At 42.4% G+C, this 24,023-nt stretch overlaps 1 long non-coding RNA gene across 1 annotated transcript in view; it reads right to left on the bottom strand.

The window, feature by feature from the left end:
* Positions 1-1,880: 1,880 nt before the first annotated feature.
* The window catches only part of LOC149860075 (uncharacterized), a 46,789-nt gene continuing 24,646 nt past the window's right edge, over positions 1,881-24,023 (bottom strand). The window contains exons 2-3 of the long non-coding RNA XR_016443513.1: positions 10,716-10,833; positions 1,881-1,973 (exon numbers count right to left, since the gene is read on the bottom strand). This is a non-coding gene — a long non-coding RNA (uncharacterized LOC149860075). The remainder of the gene's footprint in view (positions 1,974-10,715; positions 10,834-24,023) is intronic.

Genomic DNA, 24,023 nt, shown 5'->3' with positions numbered 1-24,023 from the left:
GACCTTGGATGAGTCACTTGGGGTGGAATTTTTCCTTAAGTAGCTGGAGAGCATGGGAAGAGGTTTTGTACTTGTAGATACCTTAAGATTCCTCAATTCTCTCCCCCTCCCCTTGTCACCACCCCTCCCAGCCTATTGTCAAAAGCAAAAGTGAATGGTAAAAATTAATGTAAGCTGTTTTGGAAATCTGATCTGTCACCTCTCTCTGTCTCAGATTCCCCAACTGAAAATGGACTTCTGTAAAACCTACTTAATGCACTGAACTGTATGAAGACAAAGACAAATTGGGTCAAGATGTTCAAACTGGGCATGTGTACATGAGACAGTTTACTTGAGATTAGAGCAATAAGCATCACGGTCCACACATGCAGATGCTTACTGCACAGTAATTTGCTCTAATCATGAGTAAATTTACTACCTGCACATGCAAGTAGTGAATTTACTTGAGATTACTTATTGCGCAGTAGCTCATACATAGACACCTGACCTGGAGCAAATGTGTCCCTGGTCAGCCAGGCAACAGGGGGCAGGAGATTGCTCCCTACCCCTGGGAGCTGCCTGCTGCTGGGGCAGGCTCCACCATCCGAACCTGGTCAGGGACTATGTCCCCATGCCCTGGGAGCAGGGAGCTCCCAGCACCCACTCCTCGGTCACAGACCTGGAGCCAAGAAATCCTTACCTCCCAGCCTGGGCCCAGAGGTCATGGGGCCGGCACTGGAAGATTCTTCCCTCCCAGCCCTAGTGCTGCGATTGTGGGGCTTTACCTGGGAGATAAGGGTTTCTCAGCCTGGCCCCTCTAACTGCAGGGCTCAGCCTGGGAGATAAGGAACTTTGAACCCTGGTCCCGAAATCATGGAGCAGGGCCTGGGAGCTCCCTGCTGCCAGGGCATGGGAACATTATCCCTACCAGAGCCCACCATGGCAGCAGGCAGCTTCCAGGGGCAGGGAGCAATGTCCTAACTCCCACCAGGAGCCAGCTGTCTCCTGGCCCCTGGGCTAGCACTTAGAACTGCCGCTGGCTGCTGCAGGGACCTGGTGCAGGGAGCAGGAGCAGCAAATCTGGTCCTGCATCCCTGCGTGTGTAGACATGTACCTGAGAAAGTATACTCTAGACTACTTTAGAGTAAACTGCTCCCAAATTATTTGCACCTGTAGATTCATCTACTGACAACTGATTTTTGGTGTCTGGTTTTCAGAGGGTGATTTCTGGGTATTTTCTGAAACTCAGGTCCCTATGAGGTGTCTCAAAGTCACTGGTCATCCGATATAAAATCCTGGCCTTAATTCTTATACATTTTCTTGAGTATATGGTTTCAAAGGCAATCTAATCATTCCAAGCATTATTAGAATGCATAGGTCATTCAATCTATAACATTTGCTCTATTATACTATGTAGGATGTTGCAGGAGACTCAAATGCCATGCCATAACATTCACCTGCTCAAAAAACCTTTACATTTTTTCAACAGAGAATCTACTGCACATTGCTTGTAATTGTGTTGTCTCATCCCTAGCTCCAAAGCATTTTCCCCCAAGAACCATGACCGTTCAGTGACCTTATTCAGATACTCCAGTAGCAAAGTGAGCCTTGGCAGGCGGGACAGATGATAATGAGTGTTCCCTGACTCTTAACAAAGATGTCCTTGGATTGTGCCAGCTTTACTTAACTTATAGTGCAGGTCACTTCCTGAGATCGAAAATTAGATAGGAAGAGCCTGGGCAGAGCTGCACCTGATGTTGTAGGAATAGTGTAAGGCAGAGGAGTTACACAAAGAGCAGCTGAGTTCTGTGAATAACCAGGCTTAATTTTTTTTATTTTTTTATTTTTTTTTAAAGTCAGAGTTAAACTGGCCATGGGTTAGAGATCTTGTACGGCGTGAGGGTTATTTCAGTGCATCTGTATGTGACAGTGTTTCTCGAGCTGTGCCAGAGGTCTAGAAACACAGCAAACAATGTCCTTTCCAGCTGGCTATCCTGAAATAAAACATTAGAAAGTGAAAACAGAACAAAAAACCCGTTGTTCACAAGAAATGTGGAATGTGAACATGTCCTAACATCATGTGACTGGCAGTAAACTAATAATAAACCTCTTTAGGAGCTGTTGATTTTGCAGGATATTAATTTTGTTTATCCGTGGCAGAGTATAGACTAATTACCTGGTTAATTGTATTCATAATTAAACTGGTTATTATTACAGCGATTCACTCACTGGTTCTTCTAATTACATAGCCAGACCAGTTGTATTTGTTCCATATGTTTTTGTTAATTTTTTTTCTCTCAGAGGAATGAGTAGGACATGGCTGATCAGGTGATTTTGTTTCTTTAAATAGCCATTGATTGCTAGGTGGCAGTCTGCTTTTCGTATAAGCCCAGTTTAGTACTCCTACTTTTTTAAAAGGAGACTTAGGACAGAATGTGGGCTTGTCATTCTGCAAATTCCTTGTGCCTGAGAAATACCCATGCAACCCCATTGAAATCAACGTGATTGCGGCTGCACAGTTCCAGTGGCATCCTACAATGGAAGCAAACCCCATCTGAAAGGCCTTCGAAGTGTGGAGCAGGATCAAAACCTGCCCACTTTCAGCCATTTTATCAGATCCAGAGGGGAGCTGGAGGAAAAGCAAGGGCAACATCGAACCCCTGCTGAGCCAGATGGGGCAACTGACAACTGACAGCCAGGAAAAAGCCAACCTATTAAATGGGTACTTTGCATCAGTCTTTCATCAGTCCCATGGGACGCCCATGTCTGCTACGGGACAGGGAGATCCCTTGCCCTCCATTAATACCTCATGAAGGAACACCATGAGAAGCTGGATACCTTCAAGTCAGCCGGCCCTGACAATCTGCACCCCAGGGTACTCAAGGAGCTGGTGAGCGTCATAGCCCAGCCCCTGGCATGGATCTTTGAAAACTCCTGGCACTCTGGTGTAGTGCCCAAAGACTGGAAGAAGGCCCATGTGGTGCCTATTTTCAAGAAAGGGAGGAAAGTGGATCTGGCTAACTATAGGCCCATCAGCCTGATTTCTATCCCGAGGAAGATCTTAGAAAAGTTTATTAAACAGGCCATCCTTAATGGGCTGGCTGACACCAACATCCTAAGAGATAGCCAGCATGGGTTTGTTGCAGGTAGGTCTTTCTTGACCAATCTCATTTTCTTCTACAACCAGGTGACCTATCAGCTGGACAAGGGAAAAGAGATTGATGTCATATATCTCAAATTCAAAAAAGCCTTTTATCTGGTATCCCGTGATCACCTCTTGGCGAAACTGGCCAGTTGTGGCCTTGGGTCCACCATGATCCACTGGCTGGAAAATTGGCTCTGTGGTCAGACCCAGAGGGTAGTAATAGATGGAAGTCACTCATCATGGTGCCCTGTGACCAGTGGGCTCCCCCAACGCTCTGTCCTTGGACCCATATTGTTCAACATCTTCATTAATGATGTGGACACTGGAGTCAGAAGTGAACTGGCCAAGTTTGCCAATGACACCAAACTTTGGGCAAATCATCCACACCAGAAGATAGGCGGGTGATCCAGGCTGACCTGAACAGGCTCAGCAAATGGGTGGGTGAGAACCTGATGGTGTTTAACACCAAAAAATGCAAGGTTCTCCACCTTGGGAGGAAAAACCTGCAGCATCCTTATAGATTCGGCACTGCTACGCTGGCTAGCACTATGGAAGAAAGAGACTTGAGGGTCATCATTGACCACAAGATGAACATGAGCCTGCAATGCGATGCTGTGGCTACGAAAGTGACCAAAATGCTGGCGTGCATCCATAGATGCTTCTCAAGCAAATCCCAGGACGTCATTCTCCCCTTGTACTCGGTCTTGGTGAGGCCGCAGCTGGAGTACTGCATCCAGTTTTGGGCTCCACAATTCAAAAAGGATTCAAAAGAAGCTTGAGAGAATCCAGAGAAGAGCCATGCGCATGATCAGAGGTCAGGAAAACAGATCTTACGATGACAGGCTGAGAGCCATGGGGCTCTTCACCTATAAGTTTATCAGGGGTGACCACCAGTATCTGGGGGAACGTTTGTTCACCAGAGCGCCCCACGGGATGATGAGGTCGAACAGTCATAAACTACTACAAGACCATTTCAGGCTGGACATAAGGAAGAATTTCTTTACTGTCCGAGCCCCCAAGGTCTGGAACAGCCTGCATCGGAGGTGGTTCAAGCACCAACACTGAACACCTTCAAGAGCAAACTGGATGCTTACCTTGTGGGGATCCTATGATCCCAGCTGACTTCCTGCCCTTTGGGCAGGGAGCTGGACTCAGTGATCTTCCAAGGTCCCGTCCAGCCCTAATGTCTACGAAATCTATGAATCAGCAGACTGCTCTTTGGTGCAGCTGTGTAGTATCCACTTGGCTGGCCAGTTCCATCTCCTCTCCATGGGTAGATCTACCTGACCACGTCTTCAGTCTCTGCAGATTGTGACTGGTGTTTTGTGGATGTCATCAGAAACACCATGTGCTGGAGGATGAAGTCTTGTCTGGATAAGTGACAGTTCTGGAGTACTAAACAGGTTGGGTGGTTTGAGAGACTGAAAGGGCTTTGAGGTGACAAAAAGCTACCTAATGCTTTCCTGTACCTGAAAATTTAATTTCTATAACTTGCTAGCTCTTCCCTTGCTTGTCTACTATATGCCCAACTATTATCAGGATCAGTCAATAAATTCATTAGGAAATAATTTTCTGACACTTGTCTTAACCCATGGCTGTATCAAGTGCAAAACATGGAAAGCAGAGGTAGGGAAGTCCTGTGATGCCATCTCACCTATTCTCTGGAAAAGGAGAACTCTCCCCTCTGATATAGTTTCTAATGACATATCAAGTCTATTTTAAGCTCTCAGGGAACTGTACAATTGCTACATATCCCATTTTATTGGGAGTAGCTAACATTTTAGAATGATGGACATGCCTTCAAAATTTATCATAATATCACCATAAGCACATAAGTGTCATCAGTAGGTTTGAACTTCAGCATAGTTCCTCCACTGGTGTCAAGATCAGTTTGATTTCTTTGGACATTTCTATCTAACATGACTTATTCACACTGTGAATTCAGTGGATTTGTTGTTATTAATTTTAGTAGAGCTTTGAAGTGAAAAAAACCCCAGATTTTTATGGGAAGATCCATGGCCCAATGCTACTGAAGAAAATGTAGGCTGATTTATGACAGTATTCTTAGTCATCAGAGCAATTATACACTAGGGATAAACTTCAAGTTCAAAGCACAACATAGATCTTGCTCAATTAAACCTCTCTGTACTTGTATGAGGTAGGTGGGTCAGTACTGGTAACTTACAGGAAATCTGAAACAGAGAGGTCAGGTGACCCAAACAAAATTATGCAGTGCTCAGGAGCAGAGAACTCAGGATTACTCAAAGCTCATGGGTTTTTTCCCGGACAGCCATCTTACCCAAAAGAAATGGTGGAGAGTTCATCAATATAGATTTTGCAATTTTTCAGGTAAACTTTTTGAACAAGGCTCTTGAAACCTGATGTTTTGAACAGTTTGGGTTGGCAATTTAGGTAGGGCTGCTGACTTACAGCCCATTGTAAGAACTCCAGTGGGGCTTAACTGATGCATGGTTCTTGTGCATAGAGAGGACTCTCTCATATGTATGCTAGCCACATACTGCCTGCATTTAATAATGATATCTGGGTCTTCTATAGCCTCTCTCACTCAGAGATCTCAAAGGACTTTACAAAGGAAGTAGCTATCATTATCCCCATATTTCATAGGGAAGCTAAAGCACAGAGAAAAAAGTGACAGATGGAGGAATGACTGGCTAAGCTACAATAGTGCAGAGAAAGGCTAGGGGTTTACAGTAGATCATAAGCTGAATGAGCCAAGAGTGGTCTCATGTTACAAAAAAAAAATACAACCCAGTATGCTGTTGCCTAACAGGAGTGTCACTTGCAAATCAAGAGAAGTGATTCATCTACTGTATTTGATTTTGGTAAAGCCTTACTTGGAGTACTGTGTCTAGTTTTGAGCCCCACCGTTTAAGAAAAATGTGGACAGATGGAAAGTGTCCAGGGGAGAGTGACAAAAATTATTAGAAATCTAAGTAGTATGACTCATGAGGAAACACTGAATAGGGTTATTTAGTTGGGAGATATGAAAACAGTCTTCAAATACCTAAAAAGTGATTATGTAGAGGATGGAGATGGGCTTTATTCTGTGGCCATATGTGAAAGGACTAAGAAAAATGACCTCAAGATTCAGTAGAGAAAATCTGGGTTTTAAGAACTTTCTGACTGTTAGAGCGGTCAAGCCTCGACACAGACTTCCTAGAGAAACTGTGGAATTTCTATCCCTAGAAATTTTCAAGAGCAGGTTTGATGAACACTTAGCTGGGATGGTTTAGTCAGGGATGATCCTGCTTCAAGCAGGGGCCTGGACTAGATGACCTCATGAGGTTCCTTCCAGCCCTACTTTCCTATGATGCTGTGATCCTATGACTTACTCAAGGTCACCAAGCAAAATTGGTAGCAGATACAGGAACTGAAGCCAGTTGTCTGGAGTCCCAGTCCAGTACTTTATTCATCAGACTAAAGTGCAAGTGATGTGGAAACGATTAACCTGCATACTGCAAACAAGGGTAGCATATAGATTTCATTTTTTTTTTTTTTATCAACACACAATCAACAGGGTGTGTGGAGCTGCAGTAGGATCAAACAGCCCCCCTGGGTGTATGTAGATTTTTAAATATTAATTATTACTATAGTCACACTGTTTGCACCAGCACATTTAACGTTTTGCTAGACTTTCCACTAAAAAAAAAAATATTTTCAGCAGTTTAGCAGGAGCACTGTCATCAAAAATTCACAGCAGGATGAACATCTCTCAACCCAGGAGTTAATTACTTAAAAACACTTTTTTGAAAAATCCTTTTTTTCCCCTTGGGGCTGAGACTTGTAGAAAGAGAATCCTTGTTTAAGATTTTCTTCCCCCACTTTTCCACTATAGCTCAACTATAGCTCTGTTATAGAGTTTAATAAAAAAAAGTGGCAAGCAATTTTAATCTGTAATGTGTATCAATTATAGTTGGTATTTTGGAATGTTTTCCAATAATTAAGTTCTGTGCTTTTGGAAGCAAGTCTTATTTCCCATGAATTTTAGTATGCTGAGTGAGGCTACAAGACGGCAATACACTGAACGTCCTTTCCTAAATGTGCCAAGTGCCATTCACACCTCCTGAGTTAGAAAAAGGCCTCAAGTCCTAAATGCACTTTGTACATTCTAGACTGTACTGGTCCAGGTGGCCAACACACAAAACACTTTCAGTCTCTAAAGGCGGCATTTGTCATTTAAGACCCAGTCCTGCTGAAGATGCTTAGGTTTAAGAACTTTAAACTCCATGGGTGCATCCCCATGAGCAGAAACATACGTTCCTCAGGGACAACTAAAATGGCACAAATCTTTGTGCCACTGATGGTTGCTCCCGGGGAGTGCCTCTGTCCCCAGTGTGCAGCAAGTTACCCAGGGTGAGGTAGAGGAGGCCAGGGCTGGCACCTGGACTGGCTCCAGCAGCCTTACCCTGGGTCTTGGGTGCCTCCCAGGGCTCCAGCAGTGGCAATCCAGGTGCATGGAGCTTAGCCAGAAACCAGAGTATGGCTCTGGACGGCTAAGCTCTGTTTTCGGGTGGCACATGGTGCCACCATGTGCACTGCTCACCTTTTTTCTGGCATAGGTGGTTTTGACACTGGGATCTCCTGGTGTTAAAAAATCCTACTGCGCTGCAAATTGGCAGTCTGGCAAATGCCTGCACATGTGACACACGTGGTTTGCAGTGCTGCAAACTGCATGTGCTTGCTTATCTCGATGTGCCCCATAAGGTCACTCACATATGTAAAGGCAGGCCCATAAGTAAACGCTTTCAGGATGGAAGCTGAAGAGCATGACCATGTTATGTTGGCAGTCTAATGTTTTAGCCAGTGCATAAAGATGTAGGGCTAAGAGTAGGGCTTGCCTGAAATCTCACCGGCTGTTTCGATTCAACAATATTTGAACACATTTTGAGCTCAAAACAGCAAAATTGAATCAAAACGAAGGGCTTCAAAACAGCCTCGAAACCAAACAAGGCTAATCAAAATGTTTCAAAAGTTTTAAAAACATTTCAAGCTTTGAAGCAGACAGGCGGTGGGAGACAGGGGAGAACTAGGGCTATGCTCCCAGCGGCTCTGCAGCCCCATGTCGCTCAGCTGGGTGGCAAGCGCAGCCCCGGCTGGCCCCACCTCCCACAGTCAAGTTGTGGGAAGCCAATCAGAGTGCAGGCGAAGGGAACTCCTGGGGTTGTGGGCCCCCAATCTGCCTGCCAGATGAGAAAGGTTGCTTCAAGCTTCCCCATTATAGCATATGGGTGAAACATCCAAATAGCATCACTATTTCGACGAAACAAAATGGAATCGAAATGAAATTCAAAACGAAACGCTGTTCTGTTGAAATCTCGAAACTCAAGTTGAAACAGAACAGTGCCATTTCACCTCCCACCCACCCCCCACTAAAGAACAACTTCCAGGTGCCCACCCAAAATTTTGGATGGATCTTTGCCTTGCCCTGGGTTGAATAAAAAAAAAACCAACAGCAGCAAGTTTTATGGATCTGATTCAGCTGGTATTTGACATCTTGACATCTGAATTAGCCTTCCAAAAAAAAGTGTATTGATACCTAGTCAGCTGTATAATAGCTGTGCAGTGTCAAGAAAAGAATTAGCGGTGTCATTTGTATGCACTAATCAGATGAAAGTCTACGAGCTGTGGGAGGGGAATGCTTATGGGATCCTCAGGGGCATGGCTGTCAGGAGCATGGAAAAATAGTCCGTCAAAAACCAGTGCATCATGCCATCAGTAAAACAGATTTCATAGATGTTATAGACGTTAGGGCTGGAAGGGACCTCGTGAGTCCATCAGGTCCAGCCCCCTGCCTAAAGGGCAGGAAGCCAGCTGGGGTCAGATGACCCCGGGCACTTCTTAAGGGCATCCAGAGTAGGTGCTTGCATCACTTCTGTGGGGAGTCTATTCCAGACTCTGACGGCAAAAAAGATTTTATATCCGGTCTGAAATGGTCTTCCAGTTGTTTCCGACTGTTAGACCTTGTCTTCCCTTGGGGTGCCCTGGTGAACAGATATTCTCCCAGTTCCTGATGCCCTTATATACTTGTAGGCTCCCACCAAGTCCCCCCTGAGCCTTCACTTCTCCAGGCTGAAGAGTCTCTGGTAGGAACCCCCTGCTTTGAACCTCCTAGTTGAAGTGGTTGCAAGATAGTACATGTACTGTTCAGTAATCCTTCGAAGGCAAGCAGCCCAACAACAGGTAGCTTCCTTCAATCCTAGCGTGTGGGTGCTAACCAATCAGCACAGTAGGATGTGATCTACCGTTCAACTCAGCAATCAGTTCTGAATGGCTGTCACACCTCAGTATGGCTCCAGTAAAGGGGAGCTGCTAGGTGAGGTGCATGTGGAGCAATTCAGAATGGGAGCTAGAATTTTTCTTCAGACAGAAACACACAAGGAATGAAGTAGACACCAGAAAATTCTCCATTTAAAATTTGCGATTAGTGTCAGTACATCCAGAATGCTCTTGCTATTAACCCACCATCCTGCTGTCAGTGTGACAAGCTTTCTATCTGGGTAGCAACTGGGGTTCTTTTGCTAAGCTATGTGGCCCGGCGTTCCTCTGAACTGAGCTGACGATCTGCTCCTTCATTAAGAAATATTTTCTCGTGACAAAAAAAGTCAAGGTTTGATCTCTGTGGTTAGGAAATAAGCTCCTCTTTCACCCTGCTGAAAAAGCTCTACTACGATAAGACCAGCAGGAAATAACATATTGAATAGCAGCTGAAAAACCTCTCTCTACTGTGAAACATTTGTACCAGCTGAACACAGTCATACATATTGTATTTTCCATTGTTTATCTTTCTTTTGGCCCAACAAAGTATGTGAGACTCTCATGCCCATTCTGCTATCTAGTGGCTACTTTTGCAAAATACAGCCCCTGTGCCTTACCGTCTTAGAAAGTCCTGACTTCCACCACCTTCCCCTTTTATCATATAACTTGTTCAATTATATTGTCTTTTCTTCTCTTGATTCCTATCTACAATTATACTTCCCCAAAGCATGTATTGTATAACCTGTGGGTCTTGGATTAAGTTCACTGGTCTAGTTGACCCCAGTTCTGACCTTCACTTAATTAAATAAAGGATTAAGTCAAAGAGTTATGCAACTCAAATCTCAGGTTTAAGCAGGGGGAGTTCAGGGCACTGGCAATGAACTGACTGATGTTCATGAATGAGCTCACCTAGCCTTGTAAAACACAGAAGACTGCATGATTGAGCCAGTTGCCTGAAAAGGCAGCCAGCTTTAACTCCTTCATGGTGTATCATTCTCTCCATGGAAACAGAATTTTGCAGTAAGGATTCAGATGCTAAAGGTAACATTTTTGCTTATTCCTCCAACAAAAGCAGTTGACTTCTCTTTGTCCAGATAGCATTGGAGAATCCAGACCACCCTATCATACCCACCCCTGATTTCCAGCAGTTCAGGAAACACAGGAGACAGAAAAGTTACATTTGTGACCTGGAGTGGTCTTCCAAGGTGTGGCACTTTGGAAGTGTGGCATATCACCTGCTGGGGAGGTGCACCCCCAAATCATTTTTTCTCCCTCTGCCTCAATTTGCCCCCCTCTTCCTTCCCCACAGACTTACCTGCCAATCAGGGGAAGGGTGCGGGGGGCAGTGCATGGTAGATCTTGGGTTGCTTTTAAATGCCAAAGATGATCTCCTACTTCAAAACACTGAAGACCACTGCTGTAGATGAAAAGCCCTTTGAAACAAGGACACATTTGTTCAGTTGATCTATCTCAGAACACTTTGAATGCTGATGATACTATATGAGGGGTGACAAACTTTAATATAAAATGTATTATTTTGCCAGGGGGGGTCAGTATGATGGCAAAGCATTTGGGACACCATGGACAGTGGCAATTCAGGTTTCCACAGCTAGCTTTTCTGATGGGCCTCAAAACTGGCTTGGTGTTGTAGGAAAATAGTTGAGTCTCTATTAACATTAGCCCTTGATTTCTGCACTGAATCTGTTATTGGTGTCAGTTAGTAGTGACTGTAACAGTGGTGATTGACTAAAAACTTGAACCAAGACCTTCCAGACAGGAATGTATTTTCAGAGAGTAATGTACCCAGCAGGTTTAGAGAATAAGATCTCTCAGCTTGACCACCCACATTTTTCAACTACCAATTAAAAAGCTACTTAAATGAAGCCTTCTCCATGTTTAGGAGGCAATGCAACCATATGCAAACCCAATTTGTATAAATCTCTGTTACCTGAAAAAAGCCTTGTTATCAGTGCCTGATATTGGATAGGAGAAAGCAAGGCAGAACGAGGGTGAACCCTTCTTTCAGATCATGAAATCCTGAACAAGATAGGCACAACTGACATTCCAGATAGGTCAGCATTTCCCCGAGGTTGTTTTCTCCCTAATCTCATCTAAATGGCCCCAACCGGTTTCATATGTACATATCCATATATTGAAAAGGATGAAAGATGACAATGCACATAAAACCTCAGTTGCTGTAAATTCATTTAGATCTCCTGGAGTAAATAGAGCAAAACTGACCTACACCACTTGATGTGGAGGACACGGTATTTAAAGAATACACATCATTGACATTTATTTACCAAATCTAAGATTTGATATCCAACAGGGATGAAATACAGCCTGGGTTTGGGTAAGCTGGCTAGTTGACCTCTTGAAGTGCCTTTCCAGCCTTAGTTTTCTATAATAATTTTTCATATATGCACTTTAGTGTTGGGCCTCTCGAGTAGAGACTGTGTACAATACCAACATGAATTAGTCTAGCAGGACACACAGGAATTTCATCTGCGTTCTGAGGGACTGCGCAAAGGACCAAGAATCAGGACATCTGGTTTCTTTTCTCGATTCAGTAATGACTGGGCCTTAACTCTTGCAAAAAGTGTTCTGGTTAAGCAAGTGTGCAGTCTAGATGGAAGTTAATCACGTGCTGCAGCTTCAGGGCATAAATTCCACGTACAGCAGTTGCACCAAACTGAAACGGGAATAATAACAGGAATTTTTCGGAGGCATACATTTTTGTGGTTGCCCAATATCCAGCACTACAGACCCCCCCCAATAATTATATTTTTATTAATATAGATTCCCTCTCCCTCTTTTTCATTTTTACCCCCTGAACAGGTCTTGGACAAACAGTAAGCTATTCAATCACAAATGCAGGCCAGACTTATTTCCCACTTTTCTAAACAATGTAGTACAATCTACTAATCCAATGAAATAAATCGAACAAGAAGATCCCTGCTGATGGGCAGCGCTTCTGACGAGGATTTAGTGAATGTGCTGCTGGACAGTGTAAGAACACTTGCAAACACATTATTAGAAGTGTCTTGTATCATCTCAATGCTGTATATTGACATTTTCTTGACTCTGTCTGCTTTACAAATGTCATGTCACACAGGATAAAATGAAGAGTGGTACTGGGAAAACCAAGTTATCCGACTGGGTCGTGGATGTGTAGCTGTAAGGAAACCCACAGGAGAACTCTCAGGGTGAACTTTGGCAAGTAATCAACATTTAGGTACTTCAGGCTATTAAGTCCATTGCGTTATCTGAAGAGCTTTTACCTAAGATGTCCATTACTAGCAAGAAATGAGTTTGTTTGTTTTTAATATCTTTCTTAAATCTACTGGGCCAACAACTCTCCCCAAACTGCATTTGACAGTATTTTTTTCCATATTAAATTTTAAGAACAAAGGAGCTCAACGCCCTGTATGTGGAATAAAACTTTGAAAATGAACAAAACAGCAACCCCATGACTAATACATTTCCTATGTGAAGGAACTATGGCTTAGTGGATCTGCCATTTCATAGGCAAAAATGCAGAGATTGCCTCTTTTGTCAGTTTGGAGATAAAATCCTATTCTTTGTAATCCCTGAAGAAACAAATCAAATAAGCTCTGGCTGAGCTAACCATTTTCAATCCATCAAAGCAATCAAATTCTGTTTACCTGAATCAGAATGATTTCTAAAATGTTATTAAAAAGTAAAATGGAGTTTAACTATTCCAAAAAACTGAAAATGATGTGCAAACACAAAAGGGATAAGATTTCAGTAATTATGTAGACACAAAGTCGGTGCCATCATTTGTACCACAATACAATGTAGCTATGGCATATAAAGATAAAGCTTCTTTGTCTAACATTACTGCTGCAAGTGATGCATAAACATAATTAATATAAGAAGTCTTCAAAGGGGTGAATATTCATTCAGTTAGTTTTATTGCTCTTTCAAGCAAACAAAGGTTTTATAATTTAATAAACCAATTAACTGATTATATATTTCACCCAAAATATTTGTATATCGCACATTACTATCATTTCAACAATCACCGTCATTTTCCACTCACCAGAAGAGGAGCATGCTATTACAGTTAAAGCATTTAATTTAATATTGATTTAGTTTGTCAGTTATTTTGGAGTGAATAGCCAGAGATGCTTGTGGCTAACTACATTCCCATAAAAATAGTGCCAGGTTTCATACAAATACCACTACTTAGAATAGCTTTGAAAAGGAAATCATTATTTTGGTCCTCAGTCATGATGCTTGAAGTGATCTACATAAAGAATCGTGTAGTCCTGCAGTATAGGACTTGATCTATTTTATCGCCCCTACAGAATTGCTGCTTCTATTCAGTCAAGAATCATTCAGCTGACTGTAGTTACAGTACATAGCATTGTAATGTATTCCAGGAGTGATGTTCACTTGCTCGGCTACAGCTGATGGGTCTGTCTGCTCCTCCATTGTATATATTACAATATATATATAGAAAGCACTTTGTAAATATTCTCTCCAAGGCTTGGTAGGTTAGGGAGCGGGACAAAAGTTTCTACCCAGGAATGTTTATATTTCCATACAAATTTGAAAATAAATAAATAAGCAAGCAAGCCTGTCTTTTACAGTTATCAGCAAACAGGCCTTGGAGACTTTTGCTGTATTTTCCATTCACTATGCTACCTAAAAATAGATATGCTCTTTCAAATGGAGGAGCCAAATCCTGCCTTGAGAGATGCGCGAGTCATTCACATTGGCTTCAATGGGCATTGTTTGACTTGTCAAGGTCAAAGGTCTACCCAGGCTCAGATGCCCATCAGCCTAGCATGAGGAACCTTCTACAGGGGTCACAGAGACACAGATTGAAACAACAACTGTTTCACTGAGTAATAAGAGGCGGCTTAATTTTCTGGTGCAGTGCTTCGAGAGCTATAGATGAAAAACGCTCAGTGTTGCCACTGCAAGCCATATTCGCTAAAATTTTTATTTTAACTTTTGACTTATTGAGTAGTCCTGTAGGCTGCCAGCACTGAACCCATCTACCTCCTACAAATGAATAACCTGTGAACGATCAGAATGCTTGTCATGCCCTTCCATGGGAAGTTCTATTGACTTGCAATATCCCAGTACACTATGGGCATGTCTACACTTGACGCTTTTAAGTGCATTAGCCTAAGTTAATGTGCATTAAGGGCATTCATCTACATGTGTGTACCCTTAACGTGCATTAAAAATGGTGACTTTAGGTGCAAATTGTTAGAGCCCATTAACACCCATGTAGACATGCTGAAGCGCATTAATGCTGTGTGTGTGGACTGACTTGGGACTGACTTTAGGGACAAAAGCACTTTAGTCCCAAGTCAGTCCACACACACATTGTTAATGCGCTTTAATGCCTGCATATGTAGATACCTGCCTAAACTTGCTTAATGCGCATTAGGCTAACGCACATTAAATTTAGGCACGCTTAAATGCAGACGTAGACACTCCCTGTGTCAATACTACTACACCCTTTCACAAACGGAAAAACTAAAGTATGGTACATTGTGACTTGCCCAACACAGCAAGTGAGTGGCAGAGCTGTTGTTTGAATGTCTACAGGTGGATGTGGTCTGACCAAAAGCACAACATTAAAATCTGTTATACTGTCTAATAGAAAGAACCCAAAACCCACTGGAGCTGGTGGAAGATTTCCCATTGAACTCAGCAGAAAAAAATATTAAATCAATTGTTCTAATTCAGTAATGTATGTGCAAGTGAATACCACATGTTACTGCAGAAACTCGTAGTTCTAAAGACTTTAGGTAAAGTAGTGATTTCTCAACTCCATGCTATGTGACATACATTTTCCAGTGCACCCAGAGCCCCAACACTGTCTGGTTTCTATTCAAACAGGTTCAGATAACAGTTGACCTTCTCTCATAAACGAATATTATGTATAAGAATGTTGCCATAAGAACATGGTATTTGTTATAATCTAACCCAGCTGTGTCACTTCCTATTGAGATCAAATTTAGCCTAGTGTACTGAGGTTCAATATTATTGACTTTAATAGATTTGCACCCCTGACATCCAGGTAGAAGTTGAGTCGCTCTGCTGCATTTGGTAAACCACTCCATTTTTTCCTGCTTTGGTTTACCTAGACAAAGAAAAAAAAAAAAAAAAAAGACTAAAACCATAATATTTTAATTGGATATTCTGAGATATACATATTCATTAAATGCTTTGGGATGAAAGGTTTTATAAAAACTCAAAATGATGTAATCCTCACCACTTTTACAGCAACCCCCCAATTCTTCTATACTTTTCTCCCAAACCACGGTACCCAACAACCAAAAGTGCAGTATCATCATAATAAATCTCAAAAAACATAGAAATCATACAAAATTAGGGTTAGAAGAGACATCAGGAGATAATCTAGTCTGGGGTTGGCAATAATTTTGGGCGGAGGGCCACTTACCGAGTTTTGGCAAGCCATCAAGGGCCACATGACAGACAGTCAGGGGCAGATAAATATTAATTTTCTAAATTTCTTAGGGGCCCCGCAGGCCAGATAGAGTGGTCTGGTGGGCCACATCTGGCCCGTGGGATGCATTTTCCCCACCCCGATGTAGTCCACTCCCCTGTTCAGAGGATCAACCCCAGCTAGATCATCCTAGCCAAAGCTTTGTCTAGCCAGGTCTTGAAAACGTCCAAGGATGGAGCTTCCACCACCTCTGGGTAGCCTGTTCCAGTGTTTTACTACCCTCTTGGTGAGAAAATTCTTCCTAATATCTAATCTAAACTTCCCTTGCTTCAACTTGAGACCTGCTCCTTGTTCTGTCATCTGCCACCACTGAGAGCAGTCTAGATCATCCTCCTTCGAACCCCCTTCAGGCAGTTGAAGGTTGTTATTAAATCCCCTCAGTCTTTTCTTCTCTAAACTAAATAAGCCCCATTCCCTCAGGCTCTCCATACAAGTCATGTGCTCCAGCCCCCAAGACATTTTTGTTGCCCTCCGCCTGACTCTCTCCAACTTGTCCACAACCTTTCTGTAGTGGGAGGTGCAAAACTGGACACAGGACTCCAGATGTGGCCTCACCAGGGCTGAACAGAAGTGAAGAATCACTTTCCTTGACCTACTGGCAACACTCCTACCAATGCAGCCCAGTATGCCAGTAGCTTTTTTGGCAACAAGGGCACACTGTTGGCTCATATTCAGCTTATTGTCCACTGTAACCCCCAGGGCCTTTTCTGCCAGTCAGCCCCCAGCCTGTACTGGTGCATGGGATTGTTCCATCCTAAATGTTAAGAGGAACATATGAAGAGTATTGATTGGTGATACCGTATACCACTCTATAGTCCTTGTACCTGTTTCTTGTAGAGGGAGGGAGGGTGTGTGTGTGTGTGTGTGTGTGTGTATGAGCGCACATGCGCACACTCACATATAGTGAACTTAGCCCCCTGAAAACACCTTTTGTCTTTTGTTTTCACAGTTGATCTTATAGCTTTTAAAGCTCAATTTCCCTCTGCAGCATGGCAATCATCTACATTGGTAAGTATTAAATAATCAAGAACACACTAAATTTTGCAATGCTCTTTCTTTCTCTCTCATAGACACACACTCATGCGCTCGCTTTCTCACTCGCTTACTTGTGTGTGCGTGCGTGCGCGCACACACACAGAGAATACTCAGAACATTAAAGAAAGCTGTTAAGCTAATCTGGTGCATCTAAATGGGCAATATATATTGAATCCATGCTCCATTGATCATAATTATTGCAGTGCCCTTTATCAAGTAACCATCTTAAACCATTATTTAGAGATCATTTTGCTTTCCATTACTGTCACTATATTGCAGAATTCACTGGGAATTGGCCACTGTGTGATAGAGGGGTATGCAGCTGTATTAGTCTGGCATCTCCTCATGTTATCCAACAATGTTTCTAAAATGAGAGACTTAGTGCTACATTCACAGAAGTTTTGGACTGCCTTTGAATAACTTGATTCTTGAGCAACACATTTGCATAGGTTTTGTTTTTCACTTAGGACCAGCAAACCTCCAGATTTTTATGCATACTTGTGACAATCATATACATGCTGAAAGTACAGATTTTATGCTGATTAGCATTTTTGGAACCCACAGACAAGAAGCACTCTTGGAACAATTTATTAACCTTTGCATCACCTTAAAAGCATGTGTGTACACATATATTGTATAATATCATAAATAAAACAATGAATTGCACAAAATACACTGTTTAAATGGCTGGATATGGACCAAAATCAAAATGCTACATTTTGACATGTAATGTGAAAACACTTGGCTTTACTCTTACCTATGGAAATTAAAGAGGTGTAGGGAGAAGAAAAATAATGGATGTTAATTATGAATCCTTATTCCAAACCATTGGTGCTCAGCCTTCTGATACCATGGGCTGGATGAGTGGTACTGGGTTGGTCCCTGGGCTTGATCCTATGAGTCGGGTCAGTCCGCAGGTTGGATCCAGGGTCAGGTCAATGCACGGGATCAGACCGCAGATGTGTGTATGCTGGCCTGGACCCATGAGTCAGATCTGGCTATGGAGTGCCCCTGTGCACAGCATGATCTGGTACTTGGGGCCATGTTGCTCAGCCTGCAGGGCTCCTCACAGGCCAGATGATACAGCTCCATGGGTCAGGTTCATCCCACCAGCCAAAGGTTAAGCACTAGAGTCCCAAACCATCCTACACAATGCACCTGACACGTACGACATGGATCACAGAAAACTGGGGTTGGAAGGGACCTCAGGAGGTCAGCTAATCCAACCCCCTGCTCAAAGTAGGACCATCCCCAACTACATCTTCCCAGCTAAGGCTTTGTGTAGTTGGGTCTTAAAACCCTCCAAGGATGGAGATGCCACCACCTCTGGGTTACCTGTTTCACTGCTTTACTAGCTAGAGAGGTGGTGGACTCTCCATCCTTAGAGGTTTTTGTATGCTCTAGTATTAACCAATATATCTAGAACTCAGGTGTTTAACATCTTATTTGCCAGTTTAACTAGCTAGTAAATGGATTTTCACATGGCCAAAAACTAAGGACACAAATATTTAAAAAGCTGGAGTCATTGACAATCACCATCACAGTCATACCATGAAAGCTATACTAAAGTGTTAATCTTGAGGAAAATAAACACTAACCTGCTTTGTCTCAATGCGCTGCTGAAAATATTAATGTTGATTCACCTTTCCATGGGGCAGGATCCAAACTTAAGTGCACAGGGATCTGAGACTCTGGGGATTTGTTTTTTTCTGAGCTGACATGACAAGCCTTTATTTTTCCTATCTATAAAAGCAGTATAGTAATTCTGCCTTATCTTATGTGCGAGGCATTGATTATCAGTGTTCACATAATCACACTGAGATCCTTGACTAGCCAGTACTAAGTTGTAAGAGCGTGTGTGTGCACTACAGAGTTATAAAAAATAATGGGCAAATATAGACAACAAAGTTTTTCCTAGGCGTGAAAAATGACATACAATCTTATCTGAATGTGTCTTTAGGTTCAAGACAGAGAGAAGGCCGCTGAATCTGATAAGGGCCTGGAGGCAGAGGGGTAACTTTTCATGTTCAGAACAAGTCACCAATATCACTCCCCCCCTGCCACTAATCTCCTCCAAGATGCTGTGTCTCAGCCAGTATCAGATCAGGATCTGTATCTTTCTCCATGCCTGAGGAAAAGACTATTGACTAAAATTAGGCTAGCAGGCAAAATGAGACAAGGTTCAGTGTCGCCATGTCCAATACCAGCAGCAAGTTCCTTTAGTTCTTATCTCTGCAAAGCCTCTGCTAGGCCCTTCAGCAGTACAATCAATGGAGGAAGGGAGAGGAGAAGGGAGACTGGGCCTTTGGTCTTGCTCAGTCAAACTGTAACTTATATTGAGCTTGGCAAGTTGCTCTGTTCCCACAGGTTGTGGGGTAGCTGTACAACCAAACTGCCCATGTGGTTTGGAAACTACCATGAGCAGATCCAGGATTTTTAAATGGAGGGGGGGGTGGGGGGTTCAGAAGCAGTGACCAGTGTCATAGGAAGGCTGCATACCCTATTTCCAGCTTCACCCCATCCTGGGACAGGCAGACCATGCTGAAGGAGAAGCAGCTGGGGACTTTTTTTTAAGTTCCTGAAGCAGTTAAGGATCCCCAACTTCTCTCCCATTCCTCCCCTCCTCCACATGTTGCTGCCACTGTCCCCAAATGATCCAGGGGCTGGAGGAGCCCCAGAGGCCCCTCTGCTTACACCTCTGACCCTCCTGCTGTCCAGCCACTCCTCCCTTGGGCTAGCTGCGGGGAGGCTGCAGGGCAGCCAGGTTTGGTCAGAAACAGCAGCAACAGTGGCAGATGGGTTTCCCCCTCTTCTCGCCTGCTCCCAGGCTGATGGAAAACACCCATGGGACCAGGCAAGGAGGAGAAACCTGCCTATTTCTGCTGCCACTGCTACCATCCCCAGCTAAACACACCTCCCATGCAGCCCAGCTGAGGTGGGGAAAGAGCAGCTCTGGAGCGCTCCCTGGCCCAGATCAGGCAGAGACCATGGCGGTGGCAGTTAGCGACGGGGACATATGGGAGGGGAGGGAAAGTGCCATTGAGCACAGAGGGGAAGGAGGAATTCTTACCCGATTCAGAGACTTAAAAATAAATTCCCAGCTGCTGCTCTCAGGGTGGCATGGTACAAAAGGGGGATGCAATTGTATCACTACTCCACCCTGGAGATCATATTTTGATCTCTCCAGATATTGAATAAAATACTGCACTGTGGGAGGTCCCTTGGAAGCAGGATGGAGTGCATCCTATTAGACAAATGGTGCTGATGGAGAAAGTTTCAGCACAGGGGAATCTAGACCTTATTAACTTTCTCAGATGCCCAGGACTGTCCCTACCTGTCCTTGTCCCTCTAGGCAACAGATGTTAAAGCCCCTCAAAGGCCACATTGTACTGCCCTCCATCACCCTTGGCTGACTGACGGGAGACTGTAAAACAGAGCCCAAGACAAGGGAACCCATAGATGATGTCACCATTATCGTTGTGCGTTTTTAACAGTGACTGCAAATGAGCTTCCAGGGCACTCTAGATTAATTAATTTTAAGGGACTAGCTTAGGAACATGAGACCTTGTCAAGCGCAGGGTATGGATGAAGGAAAGGCAAGCATATTTTAAAATAAAATAATACAGTTAGTAGCATGGGACATAGCAAAAGGAAATTCATTGTAACTACAAAAGATAGACCAATACCCACAGATACAGACTCCCAAAACTCTATAGACCGCTGGCCTGATTACTCTAGAAGTTCCAGTATAGAAACAACCTTAAACAAAGTAAGTTGAAGTAGACTTACCATCATTATGAATCACAATCACCCCGCTGAGGGAGTTTTGCAGTGCTACTCTCTTTGCAGGGCTCACGGGACATCTCTTCTTCAGGTCCCTCCTCTCCTTTTGCTCACAAATGGGGCCTGAGCACATAGGTTAAAGGGGAAATGGGACCTGTTCTCTCATTCCTTTTACAGACTCGCAGCCCAATCCATGCGTCATCTAAAGCAGCCGTATAGGACTTACTCCCGTACCTGGTCACGATCTATTTCCAAGACTCTCCGAGCATATTATGGCATCTCACTAGCAAAGGGTCTTAAAGCTCCTCACTCCCAGCATCCAAGTTAGTGTGCAGTCAGCTTTCAGTTCTGCTGTTCTAACATCAGACATTTTGAAAGTGGATGAATGAACCATTGCCTCAGCTCTATATAATTCATGATCATGTTATGCACCTTTGCTCAGCACAGAATGACAATCCAGTTGGATGTTTTCTGTTAAGGGTAGAACAGCATCATTTACCCCTAAACACGGTGCATCTAAGCGGTATACACTGGGGCAGGAAACAAATTAATGGATCCACGGATCAAATTAATTGATCCATTGAACCAGTCAAACCACTAGATAGCAAATCCCACATAAGCAATTGATATCATCTTGTTTTATAGAGAACCTTCAATTTTCTCATTTAAATTTTCTGTGCGCTATTAAACAACAATTCAGCAATTTAAGTCTTCATTGGTTAAACTGAACCTCATAACATTTTTTATGCAATATTAAATCATTTTATTTCTTCTTCTCTCCTTTATAATGACCTGCAAAAACAACAGTAGCATAAAAAATACATAAATTAACTTCGGCATTACCAGAGAATTAACTGCTTATACTTTTCTTCATGGGGGAACTTGTATTTTCCCCAGTATTGTCTGATTTTTCCCAGATCTGATCTATTAGGAAAGATTAGTTCTCTCTCTCTCAAAAAAAAAAGAGAAAGAGGAGGAATTGTTATGATAAATACAGTTAACTATTTAATCAATGCCATCCACTAAGCAGTCTCGTTACAGCCATCAAACCTATGGATGTATAATAGTGTAATTTGAGTGTTCATTTATACACAGGATAATTGATTAGTGTTAACATTTTTTTTTGTTATTTTAAGAAAAAAAGAGAAATGAGGGATTTATTTAGAAGAAAAATCGAAACCAGTCACATGCATGTTACAAACATAATGAAAAAGATCAGCTCAGTTGTGAGCAATCAACCCTGGCCATGTTTTTTTTAAATCTTCCTTGAAGTTAACATGCAAATTAAAGTCCTAATTCTGTCCTGAGATTGGTGCCTGCACATTGTTGCTTATTGTGTAATATTAGCTACTGTTCTCATGTGATGTGTAGCATATTTGACAAGGGATGGGGTTGATGGAGTCATTACAGAGAGCTTGCTTTCTCCTTTCAACCAACTGAGATGTTTCTTACACAAATGATATTTTAAACACTTTCACCCTGTACCTTGAATAATTTAAATTAAATAAACATTGTCAGAAAAGTATTGGATATGCAATGACATCAAGGCCCACAAATTATCACACCAAAATATACTAAATAAATATATTTACTGAAATTAAGTCACATAGGTGAAGAATAAACTACAAGATAAATATTATAAGAGTAACACGTTGAAAACTGATACGATTTTGGAAATCAATGTCAACATATTCTCTCCAGTGAATATACTGCTTGAGTTTTTATATTCTCCTCCTGAGCTTAGCTTTTTCTTTCATTAGAGTGCAACTCTAAGTCAATTATCTTGCAGCACAAAGAAAAGCCTCCAATATTTTACCATCATTGTTGGTAATATGCCCCTTAGGGTGCTGGTAGTTATACATAATTGCACATTGTCTTTCCCTCTAACATTTTCTACTTTCTTTCCCTGTTAGAACAACATAAGAAACATTACATCAATGGGTTTCAGCAAATTATCCAGCTAGTCTGATTTACATTCTGTTCACAAATGGCATTACAGAGGGAAAATACGCTTGCCTTTTTTCCCCTTTAGCTATCTTTAGGCCTGAAAGACTGTAGTTTGTTCATTTGTGTTTATTCTTAGCTTACTTTTAAAAGACACAAAAGAATAGGATTTTCCAAATTGATATATTACTAATAATAAGTGAATCTGATACATTCATAGTTTCCTGGGTGCAGGAAGTTGTGTTATTTTACAACTGTCATAAGAAACAACTGCAGTTTGTAAAAGAAACATCCCATAAACACTCAGCACAGATGTAAGAGGCCTTATTCTACAGACCTTGGAGGGGAAAGCTCCCACTAAAACTGCCTGACTTTTTTCCTGCAAGCAGTATGGATCCTGAAACTACTAAAATTCTGCCTTTAAATATCACTTGTTATAATGAATACAATGTCCAGATGTGACCATTTTCTATCATGGCCAAGCTGTAATGAACACAAGGGGTCAAAAACTCTCCAATCCAGAAGCTGGAAAAATGGCACTAAATTTGCCTCTCTCCATGATTAGAAGTTGTCTGAAGTTACCTCTTGGGGGCAGGATTATCTGAAAGCAAACCATTTCTCTCTAGACACGTTACATGTTACCGGGGGATCCCCACTATAGGGAAGGAATCCATGGGAGACCCATTAAAGCAGCTTCTGCCCATCCTATGTCACCATAGGCCACAAACTCAGATCTGCTATACCCCTTTTCCATCTCTTGAGTTGCATTTGTGCTAACTTCACTTCTCAGACAAAACGAACAGGGGGACCCTTTAGTAGGACATTAAGTGATATGATAAGGCAGTTTAATTACATTCCTTGGTAACTCACAATTTAACTGAAACACTTATCAGTCTTTTAAAATGAGAACACATTGAAAAAATTAGCTTCTGTAAGGAAAAAGAAGAGTACATATAAATAGTATCCTCAGATCCAGTAGAACAACTCTCTGACTGTATTCACAGTCATGTGGGCTAAACACCAGGGATGACATTTACTCTTCTTAGCAGAGTAAAAATTAATACAGTCAATCAATGGCTCTGACTTGTGTCATACAAAGCTGTTCTGATAATATTTTACAGTGAAAACAAGCAAACAAAATATCTGGTTACATTTTACGTTATGCACCTAGCTAATTAAGCAACATTATTAAGAGAGACCAATTCTTGCCTCGGCCAGAATTGGGGAGTAGAAAATGTGCTGGTTGTAGGCTGTGGAATGTATTATAAATAGTTCCATTGGGTAAACTGAGGCATTTACATTTCAGATCTGATGGAAACTTAAGCCCACAGATTTCAAGGTAAGGAA

The sequence above is a fragment of the Crocodylus siamensis genome, chromosome 7, assembly GCF_052110815.1.
Source record: "Crocodylus siamensis isolate JL-2025a chromosome 7, ASM5211081v1, whole genome shotgun sequence".
In the NCBI taxonomy this organism is placed as follows: Eukaryota; Metazoa; Chordata; order Crocodylia; family Crocodylidae; genus Crocodylus; species Crocodylus siamensis.
Note: the sequence above shows the minus strand (reverse complement) of the source record. Positions and strands in the feature narration are given on the sequence as shown.